The sequence below is a fragment of the Cervus canadensis genome, chromosome 33, assembly GCF_019320065.1.
Source record: "Cervus canadensis isolate Bull #8, Minnesota chromosome 33, ASM1932006v1, whole genome shotgun sequence".
Taxonomy (NCBI): Eukaryota; Metazoa; Chordata; class Mammalia; order Artiodactyla; family Cervidae; genus Cervus; species Cervus canadensis.
In genome coordinates, this window is record NC_057418.1 from 38,204,260 (window position 1) to 38,224,718 (window position 20,459).

The window sequence follows — 20,459 nt, forward strand, 5'->3', positions numbered from 1 at the left end:
GGTAATGGAGTAACATCTAAAACATGATTAGGGAAATATCTGTCAACTGAGAGATTTATACCTATCCCTTAAGAATCAGGGCCAAATGAAGACATCTTACACCTTCAAAGACAAGGAACTGAGCAACCACGATCCTCACTAAACAGAAGTTAAAGGTGTTCTTCAGCCAAATGGTAACTACACTTAGAGAGAATGCACAGGATAGAAGAAACAGAGAAATGCAGGAGATTCATTTCTAAGTCATTTATTTAAGTTTTTTAAAGTATCTAATAAAATAGGTTTTTTTGCTTCCAAAAAAAGACATAAATACGTGGGCAATAATAACAATTTAGAAGGGGAGACCAGTGATAATTTGTCGTTGTTGTTGCTGTTTAGCGACTAAGTCGTATCTGGCTCTTAACCCACCAGGCTCCTTTGTCCATGGGATTTCCCAGGCAAGAATACTGGATTGTGTTGCCATTTCCTTCTCCAGGGCATGTTCCCAACCCAGGAATCAACCCCAAATCTCTGTGTCTCTTGTGTTGGCAGGCAGGTTCTTTACCACTGAGCCACCAGGGAAGCCCCCGGTGATAATTACAACTTGTTATTTGGAAGAAAAGGAGAGAAATACTGAATAATTTTCTATAAATAAGTTCATCAGAAAGACAGAGACTGAAAGGGACTAGTTAATGTTTTTGGTTCAGGAAGATAGAGAATAGAGAAAACCCAAAGAAAGTAGAAAGAAGGAAATGTTAAAGAACATAAAGAAACTGATTAAAAATAAGTGATCAGTAAGACAAGACATTAAGTTCTTCTTTGTAGAAGCATAGATGAGACCCTAGCAAGACTAGGTAAAGATAATGAAGGCATAGATCACATATTTAGAATGAAAAAGGGAGGATGATTACAATATAAAGGACACTTTCCACATTACAAAAGAACTCTATGAACAACTGAGTATTAATAAATTTTAAAACCTCTATAGAATTCACAGTAATTTTAGCAATGTAGATTGTCAAAATTAAACCAAGATGAACTCAAAAACTAAATGAACCTATAGTCATTATAAATAAATAAAAATTCATTCAAAAATCTATCTTGTCAGAAGTTTCCAAGCCGTTTATCATTCCTGTGTTTTCAACTGGAAAATGTGATAAATAAAAGGAAGCTAAAGAAGGCACCATTGTCTTCCTATAAGTTCCCCCACCCACAGCACATGAGCCACGAGCCTCGGGGGCCCTGCCTGCTCCCCCATGAAGACTAATCCCAAAGGCTCCATCTGAACACACGACAGGCTCCTCGTGCTCACAACCTTCACACTTCCCAGGGCCCAAGGCACACAGGCTGCACACAGTGCTCAGCACCCAGCTATGTTTCTGCAGACTTGGAGAGAGCCTCAGTAGGGTTTTGCTGCCTCGGCAGTAGCCATTCCATCTTCCTGGCATGCAGAGGCCAGCTCCCAGGGGGTGGTCTGGGCTGCCGGCGTGGACTCAGCCTGAAGCTCAGAGAAAGTCCTGTGTCAGTAGGCTAGAACCCAGGACTCACTCAGTCTGCTATGGAGCCTCGGGCACATGGCCACACAGAACCAGCGTGTCACTGGGCACACATCTGACAGCTGGGCGTGTCATTTCAAGGGCTTTTGAACTGGCTCCCTGGTGCACTGGACACCAACATCATGCCAAGCAAACGTGGCCTCCGAGACAGATGGCGATGGTGCCGACAAAAGATGGAACAACCCCGAGACCCGGTTCACAAGGAGCTATGCCACGCTCAAGGGTGCTGCTCTGCAGGGAGGATGAGCCTGGCTGTCACCCTCTGGAAGCCCCAGGGAGTGACCCGCAGCCTGGGGTTTGCACTGAGCATTCGTAAAGCCCAGGGCAGCAATCTCCTCCTCCTTTCTGGGGTCCACCCAGGCCACTCTGCCACCCTGATCTTCAGCCATGTCTCCTGCTCACCTCAAGCTACCCTCTTCCAACCTGCAGACAGCTGAGACACCTGGTGCTGGGAGGCTGGGTCACCTCCCAGACTGCTCTTCCTCTCCTCTCAGTGGGTCTCTGCAGTCTCTCTCCCAAACCCCATCAAAGCTCCCCAGACCTGTGTGTGGCTTCCTTCACCAGCGTTGCTTGAGAATATATTATAGCCCTCCTGGGTCTCCCCCTGCAGAGCCTGGAAGCATGGTCCCTGAAGCCAGGAGACCCCCCCACTCAGAAGAGCCCCACCTGTGGGTAGACATCCTCAAACAGAACAAGGGCAAAACCGTCCTTCAAACAAGATTTAGACCAAAAAGAAAAATCGGGGAGATGGTTTAAACTATGACTTTTTCCACCAGCTTAGGGCATTGATTAGAGGCAAGACAAAATCAACTTCAACTTCCACTTGGCTCAGCTGTGCAGAATGGCATCATCCAAGATGGTCACCACTAACTGTATATGAGTGTTTACATTTGAATTCATTAAAATTAAATTAGATCTTAGAAATCAGTTCTCATCCTCACCAGCCACATTTCAAGTGCTCAGTGTCACATGCAGCCCGTGGCTACTGCACTGGACAGTCTAGAAACTCCCACTGGACAGAGTCAGCCTCAGCCGTGGGTGCAGAGAACACAGCCTCGGGAGCTGCTGCCTCCTCATCCCCTCACCCCCGCAGGCACACATGCACACACACGCCTACAGAGCTCTAGCCTCTCACAGCACCTCCTGGGAAACTTGTACACACTCGCACTGTTCCACAAAACGCGGGTTCAGTGACTCAGTGCGCCGCCACCCTGACCTGGTGGCCTCAGGCCAGCTCCTCCCTCCCTGCCCACCAGCGAGGGGTGTTCTCGAGGTGGGGGTGGCAGGAGCATGGAGGAAACCACCCAGGGATGTGACAGGACCACAGGCAGACTCTCCCTCAGTAATGGTAGGAGGCAGCCCTGTCCGTGTTTACTACAGATTCAGGGACAACCAACATGAAGGAACTCTCTATGATGGTCACACTCTTGGGTACAATCTTTGCATTTAAAACTGTCCCTTAGCACCAATCAAGTAGCAAGAAAATGAACTATTTAACTCTCATTTTTAAAGATTTACTTCTGGCACAGTGGTTAGATTTCACCACCCACAAAACCCAACTGCTAAATGCTGCCTGGTGTCCCACAAATCCGAAGTGAAGATGCAGGGGATTTAGCCCTAAGCACACGTAAGTCTCCATGTGTGAGCAGGTATCTAAGCAGGTGTGTGAGCAGATGTGTATGACCAGGTGTGTGACCAGGTGTGTGAGTGCCCATGTGTGAGCACCTGTGTGTGAGCAGGTGTGTGAGCCCTGTGTGAGCAGGTGTGTGAGCAGGTGTGTGAGCACGTGTTTGTGAGTAGGTGTGTAAGCATGTGTGTGTGAGCACTTGTGTGTGAGCCCTGCATGTGAGCAGGTGTGTGAGTGCCTGTGTGTGAGCACTTGTGTGTAAGCATCTCTGTGTGAGCACATGTGTGAGCAGGTGTGTGAGCATGTGCGTGTGAGCAGGTGTGTGAGCACGTGTGTGTGAGCATCTGTATGTGAGCCTTGTGTGTGAGCAGGTGTGTGAGCATGTGTGTGTGAGCACTTGTGTGTAAGCATCTCTGTGTGAGCACATGTGTGAGCAGGTGTGTGAGTACATATGTGTGAGCACGTGCATGTGAGCAGGTGTGTGAGTGCCTGCGTGTGAGCAGGTGTGTGGGCACGTGTGTGTGAGCATCTGTATGTGAGCCTTGTGTGTGACCCTGCGTGTGAGCAGGTGTGTGAGCATGTGCGTGTGAGCATCTGTATGTGAGCCTTGTGTGTGAGCCCTGTGTGTGAGCAGGTGTGTGAGTATGTGTGTGTGAGCACTTGTGTGTAAGCATCTCTGTGTGAGCACATGTGTGAGCAGGTGTGTGAGCAGTGGGGGGCGTGCATGTGCTCTGTCCCCCTGGAGACCTAAGTGTTCCAGGCGGGTCCTCTCCCTCCCCCTCTGCGGACTGCAGACTTCCTGTCTCACCTGGAGGCATGGGTCTGCACCGTCCCTGAGAACAGTGTTCCTGCCACAGTCCCTACAAGCATGGCTGGGGCCAGAGCCAGGAGTGGTTGAAAGGCTGCTGTGACGCTGCCCGCCTGGGCCTCCGAGACTGGCTAACGATCCCTGCAGTGGGGGTCTTGATTTTGGAGATAAACTGATGGGATGGCAGGGCTTCTCGTCCTGCCTTCCTGCTCCCAGTTTGGAAGGAGAACCTGGGACTGAGGGAGCCCCGAGCCAAGCTCCCTCCCTGGGCGCAGGGCCAGGAGCAGAGGGCAGACTGCCTGCGGGCCACCGCGGCCCCAGGAAGGTGCCACCCAGCTCGGAAGGCCACGGGCCCTGGCAGAGAAGGCCCGCGGGACCTGTGCTGTGGCGGGGACCATATGTCACATGGCTCACAGAACAGCCTGGGAAGAAGCAGGGACCAGGAGCTAGAAGATTCTCATCACCGTGGGGACCACCGAGGCACACACACTCACCTGGGAGCTTTAAATATCAACCAGAAGAAGTCCCTGCCTACTTACTGGTATTGTGTGTGGCCAGCTCTCTGCTAGCTGGAAAGTCCCCTCTTGGGACCAGTAGCTGTCCTGGGAGAATTTAGGAATTGGGGTGGGACTCAGAAAACCTAAGGCATCCTATTCCCGCGTCCCCCCTTGGTTTCCTCCAGGGTCAGGAGGCCAACGTTCTCAACCAAATATTTTCAGGTAGATGCTACAGAGGTGGCTCCCAGCTGCCTCCCCAGACACCCTTCTCCAATTCCCTCCACTGGTCTCCCTTCCTCGTGCTGGGGTGGGTGGGCTCAGCTCTCCCTCTGCGTGCCCTTCCCCAGGAGATGTCTGCTTCACACGTCGGTCCCTGGTGGCAGGTCTGGTTCTTGTTTCTGTAACAAGAGCTCAGCTGTTACCACATCAGAACCAAACAGATCACTTCTTCCAGAAAATCTTGGGCCACAATGAAAACAAAGCAAAATAAACCCACAGCCCAGCTCCCACCCAAGAGACATATCATCCTCCATCTGGGTCTCCTTTGGCTTTTGTTCACGGTAGGAATATGGAAACATTGAAATTCGGTCTCTCCCCTAGAGACAGGAGATTTCAGTGTTTGGGAAGATTTGAGACTGAGAATGACTGCTCTGGCATCAGACCCCCGGCGGCCGGCAAGGCCGGGCCCTGGGGCACCAGTGGGGTTGCACGTGCTCGCAGCCTGGACTCTGGGGGAGAGTCTTGACCGAGTGCCCATGGAGACGCCCGGCCGGTCAGCTGGGGAGTCCTGCCTGAGAGCCAGCCCCCTCGATAAAGCCCGCAGCGTCCTGACCTCGGGTTTGACCACCCAGCAGGTCTGCGTTAGCGCCTAAGGGCAGATGGGCACCTGAGCAGGAAAATGTTGTGCCACCTGCTCGCCGAGGCTGCAGAGGGGTCCGGGGCCCATTGTGTGGGGAGTAGAGAGGTCCGGTCTGCAGACGCGGAGCAGGGCTGTGTCCTTCCAGTCGCTGCCCTCATCCCCGCCCTGCCTTCCCTTTGCTTCAGGTTTATAATTATCTGCACTCCACCAGGAGGCTTGGTGCTAGAGAAAGTGATTTTAGTTGGGACATCCTCGCTCTTGCAAAATCCTCAAGCCTGTGATTTTAGGGAGGGAGCTCACGGTGTGATGTTGGCATGGCCTCTGGGTCCCTGAGGACCACGCTCAGGTTCTAGAGTCGACCGTCTGGGTTCCAGTCCCCAGTCTGCGGCAGGCCAGCTCGGTGCCTGAGAGATCTACTCAGACATTTGCACCTTGGCTGCCCCTTGGGATGGGTGGGCTGGCAGCTCCTTGTGTGTGGGGTCTCTGTGAAGACCCCACAAGCACTGCCAGCAAAGACGGGGCAGCACGTGCGGTCCCGCTGGACTCCCGCAGAATTTCTGTCTGCTGAAGCGAGATGCTGCGTGGCCCTGCCTTTCAGGGAGCTGCCATGGGAGGCGTGTGCGTGTGGGGGGGTGCACCTAGGCTGAGGGAGGCTCGGGGCAGGTGGCCGAGGGGGTGCCTCCTCACGGCGCCCTCCACCCCGGGGAAGCATCCCCTAACCCACCTGGAGAGCTACCTGGGGTGACGCAGGGCACTGTGAGCCCAGGCTATTGTTTCAGCTCCAGAGCTTTGTGCTGGAACCCCGGGGCCTGGTGACCCCAGACAGGGCACACAGCTCGGGGATGAGTGTCGGGCAGCATCACGCCAGCTGCTGCTCAGGCCGGGGTCAGTGACTGGCAGCGTGGGTTGTCCGATTCCCTCTCAGATGGAGCAAGCTGGAAACACCACAGTTTGCAGGCATACAACCAGAGGTTCCTGCAGCAGAGCAACAGCAGCCCCCGGGTTGCTGGCACGGTCAGTCCTAGACACTGGATGGTGCGTTCTGGACACAGGCAGCTCCGCCCAGGCGGAGGGCGCTCAGTGAGGTGCTGGGGACAGAGTTCAGAGACGGGGTGCCTCCCCCTCGAGACACCGGTCTCAGGCTGTGGTCCTCTGTCCCCCTCCCCCCAGGGGCTTCTGATGGGGCTAGTATTTTAAAATCAGTGTGAAAGCTACTTTACAAGGCTAAAATAGCATACAGACCCCACCTCTCTCCGCCACAGTTTACCTCTGTCCCCAGGTACGGAACCTCCACCACTGTCCCCAGCCCGTGTTAGCTAGGACATCCCACCTCACACAGGTCAGTGTTATGCTGGGTCCTCTGGCCCCGGCTGTCTGCCTGCGCCCTTGCCTGCCCTTCACAGAGGCAGCCCTTACCAGGTAATGCCAGGGGACACTTGTCACACCGTCACCACCTCAGCCCGCCCTGTGCCCCCCCACATGGACAAAATGGACAGAGGGGGTGCAGGCCCCCATCCAGGTGGGCTCACAGGCTGCCCCAGGCTCGGGCCGGCACTCGGGCGCTGCTGCCCGTGTCTCTAGGCGAGGCCCCGGGAGGAAGAGATGCAGACTTCGGGGTCAGGCTCCCACCTGCCACGCGCTCCTTGAGGCCAGGGCAGAGCCCGTGGCCTGCGGAGGGACCCGGGCAAGGGGGTCAGGGGGGCTTCAAGAGAGAAAGCAGCGCGGCGTGGTCTCAGCTACAAGTCTTTGCTGACGCCGCGGCGCCTGGCACCCCCTCCACGCCCTGGGAGGGCCGCGTCTGCAGGCAGCTCAGGGGGCGGCAGCATAGGCCGCCCGTCCTCCCAGGACAATTGCGGCTGCCCGGGTGGGTGTGGGCCGTGGGGACCCCAGAGCCCCCCTGCCCCCAGCCCTGGGCCGCCCACCAGCTGCCTCCACTCAGGAAGGGCATCCGAGTCCCGGGACCCCGACAGCCGCCCGGCTCGAGGACGGGTCACCGTGCTGGCCGCTCCGCCCTCCGGGTGCTGGGCGGGGGTTGGCAGCAGCCCGCATCTGCCTCTGGGCCGGGTCCAGCCTGCCTCAGAGCCTGCCTGCTGCTCTCTGCCCTGCATTCCTGGCCTCGCCTGCAGCCCCAAATTCCTGCCGTGCTGGAGGCAGGATGTTCCCCCAAAGGTACACAGATCAGGAATTCACCCTCTCACCTGGCCTGTCGCGGCCTGAGCCCTCAGCCCTCGGGGCTAACACAAGTCGCGTCTGCTCCCAGAGGCGGCGGCGACTCAGGGCGGGGAGGTTCCTGGACGGCACACCCCACACGTGGGAGGCTGAGAGCGGCCCTCTCTGGACGTCGGACAAGGGGCAACGAGGTTCCTGCACATCAGGCTCCTGAGGGCAGGTGGCCCCTGGTGCTGGGAGGGACAGAGACATTGTTCGGGCAGTGGGGGGTGGGGGGTTTCCAGTGTCTGGAACTCTTCTCCTCCAGGTGTTTGAGCCCAGAGCCTGAGGAATGCCAGTGGCCGCAGGAATGTTATCTGCTGGGAGGGGCTCAAGATTCCATGAAGCAACCAAGCCAAGCAAAGATACAGCCTCCAAAATCAACACGTCCAGAAAGAAGCAGCAGCTGGAAAGGGAACGTATGGTGAGCAGGCCCTCAGACACAGGCCTCACCTGCCCTCCAGGCGCACAGATGCGCTCGCCCGCTTCACGCTGCACTCGTTCTTGGTGGGAGGCCAAGCCCCCCGGAGCTAGGACGCACCGGAGCAGGAGCCCACGTGCCCTCCCCTCCCCACACACTGTGCTCACCCCACGGAAGGCACCACCGAAGTTAAATGGGTCTTGCACCCATTGTTTCGTCTCCTTAAATGAATGGACTTCATAAACAGTTTTTGTTTACAGTCTCTTACCAATTTTTTTACAGATATAAGGTGGGTCTACTAGAGCTGTCCCGGGTCAGAATTCACTCAACCAGTCACCATTTCCCAGAAAGTCAGGCCCAGGTCCCATAGCATCATCAATACCCCAGTGTGGCTCTCGTCAAACCCCTGTTAGAAATGCAGGATTTTTAGGACCAGCAGGGCCAGCATGTGAGGAAATGAGAGGCGTTGCCGGCCTGTCCCATTGCAGCCAGGCCACCTCGAGCCCTCCGACCGGCCCCCATCTCTGTGCTTCCCCCACTCCACACCACCCCCACCCCAAGCCCCTGGGGTGTTGTCAGAGCGTCGGCCAGCGCCCATTGACACCTAATGCTGGCAGGGTGAGTCCTATCAGGGAGATCAGATTCCACTCGGTCTCATAAGCCTTCCTTCCAAACCCTGAGCGAGCCCACACCTGCCCTGCATGGGGCCCCACACGGCCCTGACCTAGCAGGCGCTGGGTGTCGCAGGGCAGCCCCTCCGTGTGGGGCACCAGCCCAGGGCTTGGAAGAGCTTCTCCAAGGGGCACCTGCACTTCCCACAACTCTTGTCATGACATGAAACCTGTCTACAGTCTTTAATCAGTACAGATAAAAATACAGATGAGTCTAAGATATGCTTGGTACAGTCATGAAAGACGAACTTACCGTGTTCAACAGTGGGGCCCTGGGATTCCTGTTTCTTAGCACTGACCACTGTGCCAAGTGCTGGGCATCCCACTGCTTTCATCACCAGGGTACAGTTTGTTTTTCAATAATATGCCCAAACGAGGCCTCATTCTCTCTCAGCTGGTACGGGGCCCCTCTCCACAGGTCCTCAGCCCAGGACCAGCCTCCCAGCTGCAGACCCCTCACTGCCTCCTGCCTGGTGGTCCCACCCTCGCTCAGGTGTGGCAGGAACGGGTCCCGACCTGCGGTCACCAACGGTCCTCGTCTCTAGGATGGTCCTGGGTTTAGTACTAAAGTCCAGTGTCCTGGGAAGAGTCTCGGCCCCCCAAAACCATGATCTGGTCTCCCTCTGACTATGTAAGATCAAGGCCCCTTTGTCTTTAGTCAGGCAGATTTTTGCACCAAAACCTTTTTTGAAAATTCAAGCGGAACTTTTAGTGATGGGGGTGGTGGAAGGAGCTGGGGATGTGCTCTGGATTTTTGGTGAGAAGGTGGCAGGAGGACCAGAATTGAGAAGCTTTTCTGCAGAAGCTCTGAAGCTCCTCCCTCTTTCTCAAGAAGGGCTGTCATTTTTGCTGACATTCAGTGTGGCTCATACTCACCAGGGAGAGAAAGCCCAGGATCCAACAGGTTTTCCTTCTCAGATTCCTCTGATGTGACCAGCAGGGGAATCACATGGGCTTTCACAGCTGAGCAGCAGGTCACGGGCCAGGCCGCCTGCTCATGCATAAACATCACCGCTAATTGCCTCTTTGTTACCCTAGGCTCTCCTCCAGGGCTGCGGTCACTGGGTCTGGCCCATTCCCCTGCGGGGGAGAACCCTGCAAGGCGGCACAGGGTCTGCCTCTTCTCAGCCCTTTCTGGGGCTGGCCTATACCCCAGGCCCCTGGCAGGGCCCACAGTCCGGCAGCAGCACATGAGGTGGAAGATGCCAAGGGTGCCGTGTGGCTTCCACACCACCCTGGTCCCCAGAGGGTGCTTCTGGGACCTCAGCCACGCCTGGGGCCTCACGAGGGAGCCTGGACATGGGGCTGGTGGGCAAGCTGCTTCTGCTCAGGTCAGGAGCCAGCCTGGGGCAGAGCTCTCAGGGAGAGTGTGTCACAAATTCATTCCTACGTGTGCCCTGGCCTTGGACAGATGGGGCACAGGAAGGCCCGTAGAAACATGTCCTTGAGCACACGTGTGCACGTGTGTGTCGCCCTCGCGTGCAGTGTCGATAGTCCCAAGAGGCATACAGATGGGCAGGTGAGTTCAGGGCCACCAAAGAGCATAGCCCAAGGAGGCCCAGAGCCAGGAAACCTGTGCCAAAAAGAGAGAAGGACAGACATCTGAGGAGGTGGCCAGACAGACCATGGACGGGAGGGTAGGGCCCGCAGCAGCAGTGCCCTGACACTTGGCCCCAGGGGACCCACTGCGGGGCTCCCTCTTCTCCCGGCATGTTTTCTTATTTGTCTCCAACGTATTGATATCATGCATTGACCAAGAGCTCAGGGCCAGTCACCACACATGTGAGTGGAAAGAGCTAAGCTGCTGAGGAAACCACAGGGCCTAAGCTGGTCAGGCTCCCGCAGGAACACACCTGCCCTTACCTGACCACCCTCTTCTCTGCCCAGGAGACCTCGCCTTGGAGCTGAGCTGTCCCCCGGTCCCCAAGGGCCCCTGCTAGGAGCATGTTGGCCTTGACCGCTTCCTCCCTGCGCACCTCGGCGCCACCACCTTGCCACAGAATCTGATGGTGCGTCAGCTATGCTGCACGGACAGAAATGTCATGAGGCCACCCCTCCCTCTGGGGAAAATGCCCCCACCCAAGAGGAACCACAGAATTCTGAACACACATGCACTGATGGCCAGGCTTTTCTGGGGGAAAAGTAAGTAAAATGCCTAGTCAAGGAACGCTGGAGAAGGGGAAAAACTGCAGCAACCCCCTCCTCCTGATGCCTGGGTTCTCATCTGGTGCCACCCCCACAGCTGTGATGTCACAACACAAAGTGCAGAGGAGGGCAGTGAGCTCTACCAAGAAGGCCTTTAGTGTCCACCACTGAGACGTGAGGAGGCCACGTGCTTCCCTGGGCGTCTGATGACTCACTTGGAAGGAAGGCTGGTCAGGGTGAGGGAGTTTGCTTGTTAGGTAAACGCTTTGGAAATTGTTTCTCTTTATAAGTGTTGGTATGTGTGTGCATGTTTGCATGTACGGATGCATGTGTGCACATCTGTGTATGCATGTGTATATGTTTCTATGTGTATGTGTGTGCATACGTGTGTCTGTACATGTATGCCCGTCTACGTATGCATGTGTCTATATGTGTGTGCACACGTGTGTGCAAGTGTATACATATCTGTACATGTGTATGTATGAGTGCATGTCTATATATGCATGTGTGTGTATCTGTGTGTATGTGTGTGTATACATTGTGCATGTCTATGTATGTGTGTACTTATCTATGTGTGTGTTGCATGTGTGTATGTATGTGAGCATGTGTGTATCTATGGGCATGCATGTCTATATGTGTGCATGTGTGTATAATTGTATGCATGTGTGTACATATCTGTATATGTGTGTGTGTTATCTGTGTGTGTATCTGTATGTGTGTATTATCTGTGTGTATGTGTGTGCATGTCTGGGTGTGTGCACCTGTATCTGTGTATGCATGTGTGTGTACATATCTGTATGTGTGTATCTGTGTGTGTATGTGTGCTTGTTATGTGTGTCTGTGTGTATTATCTGTGTGTGTGTGTCTATGTGTACGTGTGTGTATCTGTGTGTGTATGTGTGTAGCACGTCATTCTCTTTGGGCTGGTTGCTCACCTAGGACTCCTAGCTGCCTCCTGGCTGCGGATGGAGAAGTGACCGGAGCCGTAGGAACAAGACTTGGCAGGACAGTTCTGACATGGTTTCAAAATCTCAGGAATAATCTCAAATCAAGAAAATTTCACACAGCCAGGAAGAAACTGGAAATCCTGCAAGAGAGGGCTTTTCAGGACTTCTGGTCCAGAGGAAACTGGAAGAGCAAAGCGGGACAAGCCCGTGTTCGTGGTCTCCTGAGTCTCTCATCCACCCTGCAGACACCACATCTCACAGTCACCACACCACTCTCTCCCACTGTACGCGGCACCAACCAGTTCTCCCACAACGGAAGGAGGTTTGAAATGAGACACAGAAGTTCCAGCTCTGTTACACACCTTCCGACGATTTCTGTTCAGGAGCCAATTACCTGGCTGCAGTTCCTTAGAAAGTGGGTCCCACTCTTGGGCTAAGTGTGTCCTAGAAGCTCTCGGAGCTCAGGACTGCACGGCAAGCCTGTCCAGGCTCAGGGCGCTGCTGTGATGGCAGCTGAGCTATGCTGAGGCCCACCTCCCTCCCTGGGCAGTGGAGGGTCGGGGAGGGAGACCCCACCCGCGGGCTCGGCTGACCGAGGCACAGGGGCCTTGGGGCCCAGCAGCGAGGCACGTGATCTCAGGGGTCAGGTGACATCTGAGGCAAAGGCGCCTACACGGGGCAGTAACTTGAGCCCTGCAGCTGGTGGTCTTGGTGGCGGCAGGAACAATGGCTGGGGGTGTGGAGCCCCTGCTTCGTTCGGGGCACTGTGTGAGCGTGCGCACACGTGTGCCTCTGCGGATCCTAGGAGGCAAGGCCCTCCCAAGTCCAGATCCTATCTCAGCCTAGGATGGGCCCCTGCACCTGCCATGTTGGCCTCAGGGCCACAGGGGCAGGCAGGCAGCTCTGCACGTGGATGAAGCACTTCTGAAAAGCCTACTCACTAAATCAGCTTCTTCACAGCTCCTTGTGGTCCTGCACAGGCTTCCACAGACTGGCCTCAGGCAAGCCCTCCTCCTAGCCCAGTGGCAGGCCGGCCTGGGCCCCCCACTGCGGATCAGCCTGCAAAGGGACCAGGGAGTCGAATCTCTTTTACCAGCAGTCAGATGGTGCGTGTCTGGGATGAACTGTTGACACACAGTTTGCAGACTCATTTTTCCAGTGGAGCCTTGAGTTCTGAGTGACATCATGAGCATCTCTGAGGAGCAAAGACACAAATGCCAGGCCAGCACACAGCTGAGCTGGGGAAGTGGCAACCTCTGGGGCACCTGGATGTGGGGGGCGCAAGTGAGTCTATTCTCTTTGCAGAAACCCAGGCTACACCTCAGCCTTTGGCTGGCAGTGCCTTGACCTCACAGAAGAGTGGAGCGTGACAGGCGCATGTGTCCAAGCATCGCATGGGGGCAGAGGCCCCTGCAAAGGGACCCACCACAGCACCGGCCACCGATGCACAGAGCCTTCCCAGAGGCAAGTCCAGCCACATGCGTCTGGGAATAGAAGCTCCCTATGAACACAGGCGCTTACAGTGCTGGGGGAATGGATACTTACACCTGTTGATAAATTCTTTTTATTTTTTTCCTGATGCTATGAGATGCCCTGATTAACTCTGGTGCTGGTCTCTTCCCTTTCAGAGGAGGCAGAGCTGGCCTGTTGAGTTCAGTCCAGTCTCTCTCTGGACCTCAGCCTCTGTCACCACGTCTGGGGGGGGCTGTCTAACCACAGAGATGTTCTTCTGGCTCCAGGGGGTTCAGACTTGGCCCCTGCAGCCCTGCAGGCACTCATCCCCAGCAGGTCAGCTGGTTCCCCATCACCCCAGTTCACACACCCACACTCACCCTGAAGTGTTACATTGATCGGGTGAGTTCCAGAAAGCCCTGCAGGCAGGGTGTGGAGACAGGGCCACCCCCAGGCCACAGCCAAGGGGCCACATGAGCTGAGATGGACGATCGACCCAGGTACCCGGACTTTACTTTTGATGGTCTCTAAAATAAAGTCCTAATATTCAAGGCGCTAATGTGAGTTGGGGGAGGTCAGAGCGACAGACGGTGGGTGCGTCACATCCGAGTCACACGCTGCTTCCCTGTGGGTCAGAATTCCACACGTTTGTCTGTGGTCAGGTCTCCTCAGCTCCGCACGTCTGCTGCCTGGCGAGCTTTCCCACAGCCAGAGCCCGAGACGAACCGAGACGGAAGAGTGTTCCTGCACCTAGTCAGGGGCTCCGCGGCCCCACACATGCTGGGGGTCAGAAAGCAGAGGCTGCAGGAGACCCAGCAGGCCCTTCAGCCCAAGAAGCATGCTCGCCCAGGGCAGGCCCTGGCCTCTGCGATGTCGCAGGCAGCTGGAGGGCTGACGGCCAGTGCCGCGTCATCACCACGCAGGCGCAGTCTGTGTTCCACAAAGCGACTGTGCCATCGCGCGGACTCCCTGCTTCTCTAGAGTTCTGACCCAAATGTGCTTCTGACACCCCGTGCGTGAGCCAGCTCTTGCTTCCAGACACCTCTGGAGTCTTCTCAGTCCAGAGGCCCTGAACCCCTCTTCCCACCTGGACTTTGGCTCCTGCATGGGCTTCCTTTCTGGGACTTGCGGGGCAGCGTGGGGAATAGCCACACAGGGGGTGCAGGTTTTAGGTCAGCGTGAAAGCCTCTGGTTTCTCTCAGTGGCTTTCTCCCACACCATCTGTGGGTTTGGTGTTGGATCCCAGGCCCCAGGGAAACGCGTTCACCAGTCAGATGTCTGGAGTGGCAGGCCGGCTGGGTGCTTGACCCTTTTCTTCTCCGAGCCTGTTTCCCAACAGGAAAGGGGAACTACCATGAGTGCTGAGACCACATGGGGCATGTGCGATGCAGCCGGAAGGTTCCCACACATCTGTCAGGCTCCGGAAGCACCACCAAGTCTATGAATTAAAGTCCTTTATTTCAGCCACTTTGGGTTTTCTGTGCATTTTCTTTTGTCAAAAGGAATGTCCTTTGCCCTCATTTTTATTGTGTCCTGATGAAATAGAAGCTTTACAAAAGCGAATAAGTGTCACAGCAACGTGCGTGCAGAAGCAGAATGAGGAAGACAGGAGGCCTCTGCAGAGCAGTTCACTGTGCACACAGGTGAACGCCGAGGTGACGTAGAACATGGGCCCTCCCAACAAGCAGCAGAAGTGTAATGTGTCCACTTCCAACACAGGAGGTAACCTTGCACAGAGAGCCACTAGGACTGACCAAGTTTCTGAGTACAGGAAGCTTATTGTTCTTTAGATTATTCATAAATAAATTTGGCCTTTGGTTAAAAAAAAAAAGACCAGCCATGAATTAAAAAAAATACATACCTGTATTAAAATACAAACTCACTTTCCCCATGGGGGGTACTCACATCCTCCCCACAAACCTCCCAGGCCCAAGTCTGGTGTGATGTCCACACACTCTAACCGCCCCGATCCCTGTTGACGGGGTCATTCATCTCCAAGTTGTCTTCTCCCTTCACTGTTCTTCTACTTCCAACTGTGGTTTTAAAGATTACATGACTGACCAAAAAGATCCTTAGAACCAAACATAAAAATTTCAGTAAAATTAGTTGACTTCACCACTGAACTTCACTCATCCAGATAGATATTTGTGTTATTAAACCTTTGTTTTTACTGGACTCTGATAGAAGATTTGAAGTCTATAAAAGATGTCAGATTATGGTATTTTATCTGAAGAGATGACAACTCCATTAAAATATTTAAACAATTAATAAAACTTTCAAGAAAAAAATGTGACCAAAAATAAGTATATTTTGAAGAAAAAGATTCTTCCAAAAGTAGAAGCTTCAGCATGCATTTTTGTTGTTATCGTTTCCTTATATATATTTTCTTTCCTTTTTTTTTTTTTTTAAACACTGCCAATTAGATGGGTTTAAAATTCAACAAGGCATTTTTTTTATTCAAAGACCGTTTTAGTTTGAAGAGGAGCGAATTGAAGGCAGAAATTCCTCCCTGCTGTGCCCGATCAGCTATTGATTAGGGGAGGGTTGCTGACCTAAAGCATCGCCAGATAATAGGCTGCAGCCTCACGGAGCACATTAGTTGTAGGAGACCCAAAGCCGCCCTTTTGTGGAGAACCAAAGGCTCTGGTCTCTCTGGAGGAAAAGAAATGTTAATTGAAAAATTCCTCAAATAGGTGAAGGCTCTGAAGCTGCTTTACAGAAAGGTGTGAAGCCACAATCAGGGGGCAGGAAGAAAGGGCCGTGCTTGGGCGGGGGTGCTCTCTGATGCTGCCGGTTAATCTCCCATTCACAGCAGCCTTTCAGCAAGGCCTGCGACAGCTGGACCTGCGGGCCGGGTCCGGATTAATTGGTCCCTCAACAGGGAAAGTAAAACAAAGAAACTTCCTACTGGATGCCAAGGCCTGGATCTGACTATTTACATAAAAAAATCAATGCACGGCCGTCTCCTCTTCTGTCGGTTAAGGACCTTAGACAAACAGACACGTTGCCAGTGTCACAGCTTCTCGGGATCCTCATGTGGGAAAGCAACCCCAAGCCCACCAGGCATCTGCACACGACCCTTGCCCCCAAGGAGGGGCATGTCTGTGTGGACAGGAGACCAAGAGCGACAGGAGCCCGGGACCAGCTGGATGGAGGCTCCTACCCAGAACCCGGGCCCCGTTCCTGCGGTCCACGCAGGCTAGGGCTCAGCGCCCCAACCTGCCCCTCCTCTGACCCTCACCCTGTCCACACCACTAGCCAGACTTTCTGGAAGAACTGCCTCACCACAAAGCTGCCCAACAAAGCGCCGACGCACCAGGCAGGGCCTTGTCACTGGCGGTGTAGACCTTCCCAGCTCCCAGCACCCCAGGGAGACACAGGCAGGCTCTGCGGGCGTCAGGAGAAGGTTGGGTTTCCCAAAGACAACAGGGCTGCGGGAGGGCGACTGGGTCAGCTCCCACCTGCTGTCGGGAGCCCTGGGCCCCCAGTGTGCACCAAAACTGCTTAGCATCCTACACAGGAAGCAGCCGGACAGACCAAGGCTGGAGCAGACAGTGCCTGACTGTCAAATGTTGTCCGGAGTGCACTTACCGAGCATCGTCAGGTGCGCGACTGAGTCCAGAGCCTCGAAGGCTGGCCCAGAAATCTACCCTCGCCCCTCACCAAGTGGAGATGGGCTCTTAACGTGGACTGCCGGTTCTGCCAAAATTAAATAAAGTGTACAGTACACATTAGGGAGTTTTAAGCAATTAAATTAATTAATTGAATTAAATAATTTGAATATTTCCCTTTTCGCTAACCAGGACAGGAGATGATGGCTGCAACCTGTGTGTGTTGTGCCCCTCCCCCAACCTCCAGCGTCGTCAGTGACTGAAGGGGACACGCAGTGACTGAAGGGGATGCGCAGTGACTGAAGGGGACACACAGTGACTGAAGGGGACATGCAGTGACTGAAGGGGAGATGCAGTGACTGAAGGGGACGCACAGTGACTGAAGGGGACACACAGTGACTGAAGGGGACGCGCAGTGACTGAAGGGGACGCGCAGTGACTGAAGGGGATGCAGTGAGTGAAGGGCACGCACAGTGAGTGAAGGGGACGCGCAGTGACTGAAGAGGATGCAGTGAGTGAAGGGGACGCACGGTGAGTGAAGGGGACGCAGTGAGTGAAGGGGAGGCGCAGTGACTGAAGGGGACACACAGTGACTGAAGGGGACGCGCAGTGACTGAAGGGGATGCACAGTGACTGAAGGGGACGCGCAGTGACTGAAGGGGACGCGCAGTGACTGAAGGGGATGCAGTGAGTGAAGGGGACGCACAGTGACTGAAGGGACACGCAGTGACTGAAGGGGATGCAGTGAGTGAAGGGGACGCACAGTGAGTGAAGGGACGCGCAGTGACTGAAGGGGACGCAGTGAGTGAAGGGGACACACAGTGACTGAAGGGGACGCGCAGTGACTGAAGGGGATGCAGTGAGTGAAGGGGACGCACAGTGAGTGAAGGGGACGCACAGTGACTGAAGGGGACGCGCAGTGACTGAAGGGGATGCAGTGAGTGAAGGGGAGGCGCAGTGACTGAAGGGGACGCGCAGTGACTGAAGGGGATGCAGTGACTGAAGGGGACGCGCAGTGACTGAAGGGGATGCACAGTGAGTGAAGGGGACGTGCAGTGACTGAAGGGGACGTGCAGTGAGTGAAGGGGACGCGCAGTGACTGAAGGGGACGCGCAGTGACTGAAGGGGATGCAGTGAGTGAAGGGGACGCACAGTGAGTGAAGGGGATGCGCAGTGACTGAAGGGGATGCAGTGAGGGGACGCGCAGTGACTGAAGGGGACGCGCAGTGACTGAAGGGAACACACCAATGACTTGAAGGGGACACGCAGTGGATGAAGGGGATGCATGAGTGAAGGGGACGCACAAGTGAGTGAGGGGATGCCGCAGTGACTGAAGGGGATGCCAGTGGAGTGAAGGGGACGCACAGTGACTGAAGGGGATGCAGTGAGTGAAGGGGACGCGCAGTGACTGAAGGGGATGCACAGTGAGTGAAGGGGACGTGCAGTGACTGAAGGGGACGCGCAGTGACTGAAGGGGACGCGCAGTGACTGACGGGGACGCGCAGTGACTGACGGGACGCGCAGTGACTGAAGGGGACGCGCAGTGACTGAAGGGGACATGCAGTGACTGAAGGGGATGCGCAGTGACTGAAGGGGACACACAGTGACTGAAGGGGATGCGCAGTGAGTGAAGGGGACACGCAGTGACTGAAGGGGATGCGCAGTGACTAAGGGGATGCACAGTGAGTGAAGGGGACGCGCAGTGAGTGAAGGGGACGCGCAGTGAGTGAAGGGGACATGCAGTGACTGAAGGGGACGCGCAGTGACTGAAGGGGACACGCAGTGACTGAAGGGGAGACCCAGTGACTGAAGGGGACATGCAATGCCTGAAGGGGACACAGTGATTGAACCTAGTTCAGCCCAATGAGAAAAGTGTGGGGAGGACCCCGCATATGGCTCTGCCAGGTGTGGGCGAGGCAGCTGACAGCAGAGCCCATCTAAGGTGGAAAGGGCCGCGGGGACTCTGGTCCTGCTGAGAGCGGGGTCTATAAGCCTGAGCAGAGTCGTCCGGAGCCTGAGGGACAGACAGTTGCCTCAGCTCAATGAGAGCCAAGGGAGGGGTCCCGTCGCTTCCAATGGGCTGGACCTCCAGGGAGTGCTTACAGGGGCCCTGCTGCACGATCTCAGGCTCAGGACCTCGCCCGGGGAAGAGGATCAGCACAGGGACCTGGCCCGGTGAGTTCACACTGCACCGCGTGTGCTGGGTCTCGGGTTCCTCAGTCAGGGACCGCTCAGAGCCACCAGACAGGCAGCGTGGGGACTCCCTCCTAGGGAGGGGTGGGAGCTGCCAGGAAAGGATCACATCCTGCAGCAACAGCTGGGGGGTGGGCATGGCCCTGACTGCAGACCAGATTGGAGCTGCTCAGATAGCACCTCCGGCCTGGAGGGAGACAGTGGGAGGCTGCTCTGGACTTCTGGCCGGTCGGCTCCACCCGCTCAGCCTGGGCTTGGGCGTCTTCCTCTCAAGGTCCTTCCCGCTGCTGCTGCCATCCTCAGACCAGGCTCCTGGCCACAGCATGGCCTTCCCAGCATGAGAGCCCTGCTCCGGGAGAGGGGGGAAGGCCGTGTCTCCCTGCCCCTGGGGCCTCAGGACGAGCTCCCCACATGCCTCTCTCTGCTGGTCCTTCTGCTCTGAGGTGTCTGCACTTCATTGGGACTTTTGGACCATCAAAGAGGAGGACAGAGAAGAAAATTCTTCATAAACTCTTGGTGATGCAAGTCCCTCAGAAGAAGACCCGGACAGAGTCCTCCAGGAAGCAACAGGGCAGCAGAGGCCAAAGATGGAGGTCAGAACCAACTGAGCATCCCCACATGGGCCCAGCACCTGCGACAGCCTTGGCCCTTGAAGCAGCAGGAGCCGGCAGTGCAGGAGGCATCCAGGAGCCCCTGGGGGAAACACTGATCCGCAAGGTCAAGAGAACTCCTTACAGGAAAAGCACAAAATCCCAGGTCTTACAAAGAGAACTCAGTCGTAACAAATATAACAACAAAAGAGACCTAGGACAGAAATGTCCAACAAAAGCGGGTGGGATAAAGAAACAGAACCTCTGCGTGATAGCCGACTCTGTCTGAAGGGAATTCAAAGCCAGTGGCAGCAGCCATCCAGCCTGGTACCTGGCCTGGCCAAGGGCCTGGACCATCTCTGCCTTCTTGGACTGTTCTCCCCTTTAGGCCAAAGACTAATTTCCTGAGAGACACAATCACTTTGACAAGTGAGGAAAGAAACTGACCATCTCCCCAGAAGAGCTTGCAAGCTCCTGCTATTTTGACCCCAGTTTTAAGAGTTCGCAGCAGCATGGAAACCCAAGCCTGGGGACCCCGCGGCCTCTGGGTTCCTTGGGGACATTGCCAGTGTCAGTCAGTGGCATCTGGTCCTTTCAGACCACGGACGTCCTCACCCCCATGCTGTCGATCTCAACACAAGTGGACCCAGAACCCTGGTGCCACCAGACCCCAAGCCTCAGTGTGAAGAATTGTCCATTGATTCTGACCCCAGAACTAGGGAGGAAGAGGGAGTTGGTGACCCCAGCCCTCCTCCCCGAAAATTCCCCACCAGATTCTCAGGTTCTCCCAGCAAGAGAAGAGAATAGGAATGGCTGCTCCGGACACACGGGGGTGAGTGGGTCACCCTCAGAGTCCTGGGCTGAAGCACCAGATCCCATGGGAAGAATACAGCCTTCC